Below are 7,380 nucleotides of genomic sequence, written 5' to 3'. Positions count from 1 at the left end.
CTTGGAGAGAACAACAAGTCCTGGTGTCTTGTTTGTTATGATGGTCGTTACTATGCCCGGTACAACAATAGTAGAACAGCCCTCCCTCTCCGCCCCGCTGGCTCCACCAGAGTAGGAGTGTATCTGGACCGGCCTGCTGGCTCTCTGTCCTTCTACAGAGTGTCCCCAGGTGGAGGAGGGTCCTCAGACACACTGACACACCTCCACACCTTCTGCTCCTCCTTCACCCAGGAGGACCTCCTCCCGGGGGTCTGGGTGGGGGTAGGGGGGCGGGGAGCAGCGTCTCTGTGTCGGATGTAGAAAAAATAAAACACATAGACGGGCGAGCACCCACACACACACACACACTCTACCCGCACGCACACGCACACACACACACACACACACACACACACACACACACACACACACACACACACACACACACACACACACACACACACATTGCCTTATCGTTAGAGGATGAGTGGCTTTTGATGAAGAGGCTTTGGTGGCCTGAGAGGACTGATGACTCAGTGTCTCTGTGGCAGTTATAGTCTCTCGCTCCTTTTTCTCTCTCTATCCGTCTCGCTCTCTTTCACTCTCTCTTTCCCGCTATCTGTCTCTATTTGTTTCTCTCTATCTATCTCTACCCCCCCCCCTCCCCCTCCCCCGTCTGCCTCTCCCCGTCTGCCTCCCTCCCCCCCCCTCTCTCTCTCTCTCTCTCTCTCTCTCTCTCTCTCTCTCTCTCTAAGAGCCAATTTTAGTTTATTTTCAATTTGTAAAGCTGTTATTTTTATTGCTATATCTATATGTAAGGAAACGTTTTGAATAATATTTAATATGTTTAGTTTTGCATTTAGTCAGTTCGCGTTGTCTATTATTGTTTTGCGACCGATTAATGCCGTAACTTGTGGTTGTGCGCATGACTGTTAATTAAACAACTTTGGTTATTAGATTGGAGAAGTTTGTAGGTGTGGATCGAAATAAGTTTTTGACCGTCGTCGTCATGTTCCATTTAAAAGCAAAAAGGATCATAACTTTGAGCATCTATTCGGTATTGGACCGGAGAACATGTAAATTTGGATTACCTGATGTTTTTGTTTTTTGGATAAATAAACCCGTACAAGTTATCCTGCCTCCTCGTGAGTTATATATATTTTTTGCAATAAGATTGGATATGACACACGCGTGAATAACAACAAGCTAAAAGCTATATGGCCTTTAAAGTTAGTCGGCCATAACACTCTAGTCGGCCATAACACTCTCACTCTCTGTTGATCATGAAAAACCATGAACCAGTTTGGATTGTAGGACTATAATTTTTTTTTCATAATCCTAGCAAGGAACCTGATTTAAAACAGTTTTTACATCTTATTCATAATAACCAAGAGGTCTGTGGGATAATGTTGCATTTAGTAAATAACTCTAAACTGAATCTAGATTCCTTGTGTTGTGTTGGGAAGCAAACGGCCGCAGAAAATGTTCAGTTATTAAAGATATGTGCACATCTGTTGAGGATTTGTAATGTCTGCTGCTTCTATTGTTTTAGTCCTCGTGTTTATTGTGTACATGTCAGGGACTATTTTTCTGTTGTATTTGTTAATGAAGCATAATTGTAATAAACAACTCATTGGATCTGAGTCTGACTGAAGGTTCTCATGTGTTCAGCTGTCGATAATTCTCGTTTTATTAGTAAATAATGCTTACATAACTGCCTTAAGAATAATAATATATTAATCAGAAATTATAAATAAAACGACAAATGGTTTTCCGACATTGTTTCCCTCTCAGCCACCAGGGGGTGCTGCCGCCCCTCAGCCCCTTACTTCCAGCGCCCATGTGGATCTGTATTAACTGTCTGTAACGTTGGATAAACGCGTCTGATAGAAGACAAAAAAGTAAGATGTGAGGCCGTTTATCAAAGCCATGTTTTAGTCCTGTTATTGCATGTGGAGCCACTAGGGGGCGGTGAATCCACCTCGGTGGGGTTCACCTTCTGGCCAACAGGATTAGGGTGAGGAGTCGCAGGTGTGTGCGTGTGCGTGTGCGTGTGTGTGTGTGTGTGTGTGTGTGCGGTGTGTGGTGTGTGTGTGTGTGTGTGTGTGTGTGTGTGTGTGTGTGTGTGTGTGTGTGTGTGTGTGTGTGTGTCATCAATAACAACATGACGACAAGGAGGTCAACACAGTCCCACATGAGGACTCAAGTCCCGATCAATAATCAACAGTAAAAAATGTCATTGGATTCACCAGAACCTAAAGCAATAAGAAAAATAAACAATTATTGCTCGAAATACGACCAAGATGTAAAAACTGAATGTGTGTGTGTGTTTGTGTGTGTGTGTGTGTGTGTGTGTGTGTGTGTGTGTGTGTGTGTGTGTGTGTGTGTGTGTGTGTGTGTGTGTTTAGTTTGGCACCTTTCTGAATAGCTGCCTGTAAAGTGTGCAGCAAGATGAGGAAGCAAGAAACACGAGAAGAATCCAACCCAACAAGATGACTCAGATGGTAAACATGCTCTTGTGTATAAAACAAAATTACAAGTAAGAATTAGGTTTACCTTCCAAATTAACTATTTAAATGATATCCTGTATTTTCTGTTTTGTAGTGTCTTAATATTATATATGTTCATTGTTAAATTGGGACTATTTGTTTTTATAAAAACTAAATACCGTCTTCTATATCACTTTAATAATGTGTGTGTGTGTGTGTGTGTGTGTGTGTGTGTGTGTGTGTGTGTGTGTGTGTGTGTGTGTGTGTGTGTGTGTGTGTGTGTGTGTGTGTGTGTGTGTGTGTGTGTGTGTGTGTGTCTGTTGCAGCCCTTCATCCTGCACCTTCAAAACCGTTCACCTGATAACTTGTTTAATGAACACTTAAACCTCAGCTTCTTCCCTTACATTTATACTTTCATAGCTTTATACCGTATGGGACGGGTCGTATTTTCTCCAGTCTACTATGGATGGGGAGAGAGAGGAGAGGGGTCCTACCTCTAAGACCGCTCTGTCTGGGGAACATGGCCGCCGGAGGAAAGCTAAGAGGTAAGAAGAGGATCTCTGTCTGTGAGTGTCTGTGAGTGTCCATATCAGAGCTCAGCGGTGATACATCATGACTCCATCATTAGTCTGATTAACAGCTGTGTGTGTCATGGTCTGTCTGTTTCCTTGTCTTGTTTTGTTGTGTTACCTGTTTTACTTTGGTATCGGTCTTGTTTCTCCCCATGTCAGGTTTCCCTCCTGTGTGATTACTGCTCCCTCCCTAATGTGTCTCAGCTGTTACTCGTTGCGTGCCCTGTGTGTTTGGTATTTAAAGGGGACTTATTATACCACCAGGTGTGAGTGTGATTAGCCTTACAAGCCGTTTCGAAAGTCTGCCTAATATGACATCACTAGTGGGTGTGTCCACCTAGATCTGTGCTGGATAGATGAGCAATGTTTACTTCAGTCCACTGGGTAGGCTGGTAGATAGATCTATCCAGCACAGATCTAGGTGGACACACCCACTAGTGATGTCATATTAGGCAGATTTTCGAAACGGCTTGTAAGGCTAATCACACTCACACCTGGTGGTATAATAAGTCCCCTTTAAGCCCTTGTCTTTGCTTTGTTCCTTGTCGGATCATTTTAGTTCGTGGTGAGTTCTGTCCTGTGTGTTACCTGTGTTCCCCGCGTCACCCGTGTTCCTTGCCTTTTTTTAGTTATTAAATTATCCTTTTACTCGAACTGTCTGCGTTTGGGTCCTACCTGCCTGCCTGCCACCCGCTAACCGTGACAGTGTGTGTGTTGAAGGCCAGAGCAGCAGCAGAGAGCAGACTCCCCTAGATCCAGCCATGTCTCCATGAAGGGCATACGTAACCTATTCAGAAAAAAGAAGCAAGTTAATGAAAAAGGGTAAGAATTCATCAGATATTATAGAAACACAGTATCTATCTATCTACATCCATAAACCCTTGTTTTTCTTGAGGAGTCCAGCAGGAGAGAGCAGACTCCCCTGGACCCAGCCGTGTCTCCATGAAGAGTGACCACTCTATGGAACAACATTTTAACTTTAAAGAAGGAAATCAGTCTATTGAGAAGAGGAGAGGATTCATCAGAGATTGTAAAATGACAGCATTTTTCAAATGTCCATAAATCCTGGTTCTTGTTTTTCTAGAAGACTCAAGCAGCAAGGAGCAGACTCCCCTGGACCCAGCTGTGTCTCCATGAAGAGTGACCGGTCTATGGAACCACTTCATAACTTTAAAGATGGAAATTGGCAACCTTCTAAGGAAAGGTGAGGATTCAACCAATGCATCAGGGCTGTTCAACTGGTGGCCCACGGATCATCTTGATCCGGCCCGCCGATCATTAATCAGAACATAATTAATCAGGATCAAATACTGCCAGGAGGAAGCAGTTTCTGAGCAAGATTGAGAGCTAGTTTAATTTCCTCCAATAGGTTACCCTTCTGTCCAGTTAGCCCCTCCCCCAGGACCCGCCCTCTCTGTGCGTAGGCCAACGTCTGCCTCTGCTGTGGCAAAGCGTTTAGACAGCTAATAAATAGGTTGTTCACGTTGGGAAGGCGAAAGTTAGACAATGAACCGCAACATTTAAATTTACATGTGCAAAAATGGCAACATACTCTTTCATTTGTAGGGACCCGGAGGGTAAACTGGGGTACGAGGCGTCTATTCTACTATGTCTATGGCTGTGTCCCAATTCATAGGACGCATCCTTCGTAGACCGCGTCCTTCGAAGGATGCGGCCTTCGTAGACCGCGAAGGACACTCCGAAGGCCGAAGAAATGGGACGGTCTAGCCTACGGAGCATTTCTGGTTTACGTAACAAACCGTTACCGCCCTTTCACTTGCGTGACCACGCGCTGCTCCTGTCACCTAGCAACCCTGACAGCTGAACTGACCTGTTAGTTACCGGACAGCGCGGAAAAAAAAGAAACCAACAAAAATTATTATTGATCATTATGTTTTTGTATATAGTAGTTTTATAATAATTGTTGTAAATAGTCACATGAATGTTTGTTGTAAATAGTTTTATTGTTGTATATATGTTTTATAAGTTATATACGAATACATTAGTCAATACAAAAAAGTTAGTAAGGGTTTTAATAAATAGTTAGTTAAATAGTTAGTTTCAATAAATATGTACATAATAAACAATGTGTTAAATATAACAGAACATAAGTTATTTGTCCACCAAACGCTCCCAAATTGAGAAAAACCTATCCATTCTTTCCCTGCTTTCCTGGGCTTTGCTCTCCTCTGCCTCCCTTTGTAGCCTCATGTCCTCTTTTATTAACTGGAACATTTACATTTTACATTTACATTTAGGGCATTTAGCAGACGCTTTTATCCAAAGCGACCTACAATAAGTACATTTGTCATAAGAAGTGCATCAATATATCGCTGTCGGTACAGAAAGGATGTTCATAGAACCAAGTGCAAGTACCACAACACAGTTCCCTGTGTTACAGCCATGATAGCAGCTACTGCAGTTGCTACACAGTTAAGTCCTATAATACAATACAACACAGTGTACAATGGTTGCCAGAAGGGGGAGGGTGGCTATGCAGTCGAGGTGGACTCTGAACAGGTGAATCTTGAGTCCTTCTCGGAAGATAGTGAGCGACTCTGGAACATGTCTTCCTCTCTGTCCCTCTTTCTGGACCTTGGCCCTCGCTGTCTTTCCTCCTCCTGATCCTTGTCCTCAACCTCCTGATCCACCACTGCTGTACTTGGCCCTGGTGTGTTCTCAGGGATGGAGGCAATTAGGACAGGGGGGTTGGTGGAATGCCTCTGTCCCAATCCAATACCTTATCCATGGGGACAAACCAGGGCCAAGTGGCAGCAGTGGGTTTCCCACCTACCCCCTCTCCTTACCCTGGATACTTGCAATCCTAAGGCAGAGGAAATCAATCATGGCAGTTTACAACAAGAGCAGTATCAAAACAAATTTCAGCAAAAGTTTTTCTTTGCCTGCGGGGGAGTCACCTTCCCCTGCAGGCCTATTTCCTCCAGAATTGTCCTAAACACAGAGACATTATTAATCAGAGAAAACAAGAGACACATTTATCAATCATGTTAATAGCCCATGTTAACAATAGGCCATTTATAATATATATATTTGACCATCTTGTAAAGGTTACATTTAAATTAGCCCTCATCCTATATGAAGCCCATAATAATAAGACAACCAGTAGAAGTCAAAACACCCTTTTTCTTTGTGTTTTTCTAGTGCTGTCTAGTACTGATGCGAGCTGTGACTTTTTTTGTCTTTCTTTCTTTAATAACCCAAAATAGGACATCGTAGTAAACGATTTCTGGGGATGTTGTATCCGTCCTGCTGTTTAATGAGGGCTAATTGAACTAACCTTTAAAAGATGGTCAAATGAAGATACATAAATGGCCTATAATAATTTTTATAAACTAACTTACGATATAAATAAACGATTGTTTCTTTACCCCCAAGCCACACTTGCTGAGTATTTCACCCCGGTGAACAGCTCATCGTTCTCCCCCCTCTATAGAATAAATCGAGCAGTATGCTGCTGGCTCCCTAAACCAAAACCAAATGTTAGAATTAGTTTTGCTTTACACTACCAAACAAAAACAGCTTAAATAGCAAGATAACGAAGTTAACTGTGTAATCAATCCCAACGTCTGTAACGTTACGGTCTGAAAACCAGGGCCCACAACCTGTGTTCACGTTGGTCCATTTATCTAACGTTACAGAATAGCAAATTATCTATATAATCGCCAAAATTTCGGTAAATATAACCATTTTAACCTCTTACATTTGAAACTATAGGGCTTAACGGGTGTTCTTAGTTAACATTACGGCGACAGCGTCACTAACTGTAACGTTACCTTACTTATATTGCCTATTACTTTAATGAAAAACGTTTTAAGGGCCCTTGTTTTTTTTAACATTTGTATCGTTAAATACTCGAGTGACTAGAAACCAAATACTTACATTTAAATGCAGAACTTAATTCGCCATTCTCCGCCATCTCCATTGATTGAGTACGCAATGAATCTTGGGAGGGATACGTTGGGCCGTGAAGGATCTTGGGATACGTTGGGCCGTGAAGGATACAGCCGATGCATCCTTCAAATCCGGGAAAAGAAGGCTGCATTCGTAGGCCGCATTTGAAGGACCCTTGGAATTGGGACAGCACTTGGCGCGTCGCTGTGACGCAATCTGCGTCGACGCATCCTTCGAATGCAGCCTTCGAAGGATGCGTCCTAGGAATTGGGACACAGCCTATGTGTCTATAACGGTCCTGCACCAGACGGCGGTACCACAGCCTCCCTCTGCGTCGCGTGGCCTCTTGGTCCCGATGAGAGACAGAGCAATGATGAGCTGGAGAAAAACAGTCCTAACAGTACCAATGTCAAAGTGTGTGTGTGTGT

Source organism: Gadus morhua, chromosome 4 (assembly GCF_902167405.1).
Source record: "Gadus morhua chromosome 4, gadMor3.0, whole genome shotgun sequence".
In the NCBI taxonomy this organism is placed as follows: Eukaryota; Metazoa; Chordata; class Actinopteri; order Gadiformes; family Gadidae; genus Gadus; species Gadus morhua.
Note: the sequence above shows the minus strand (reverse complement) of the source record.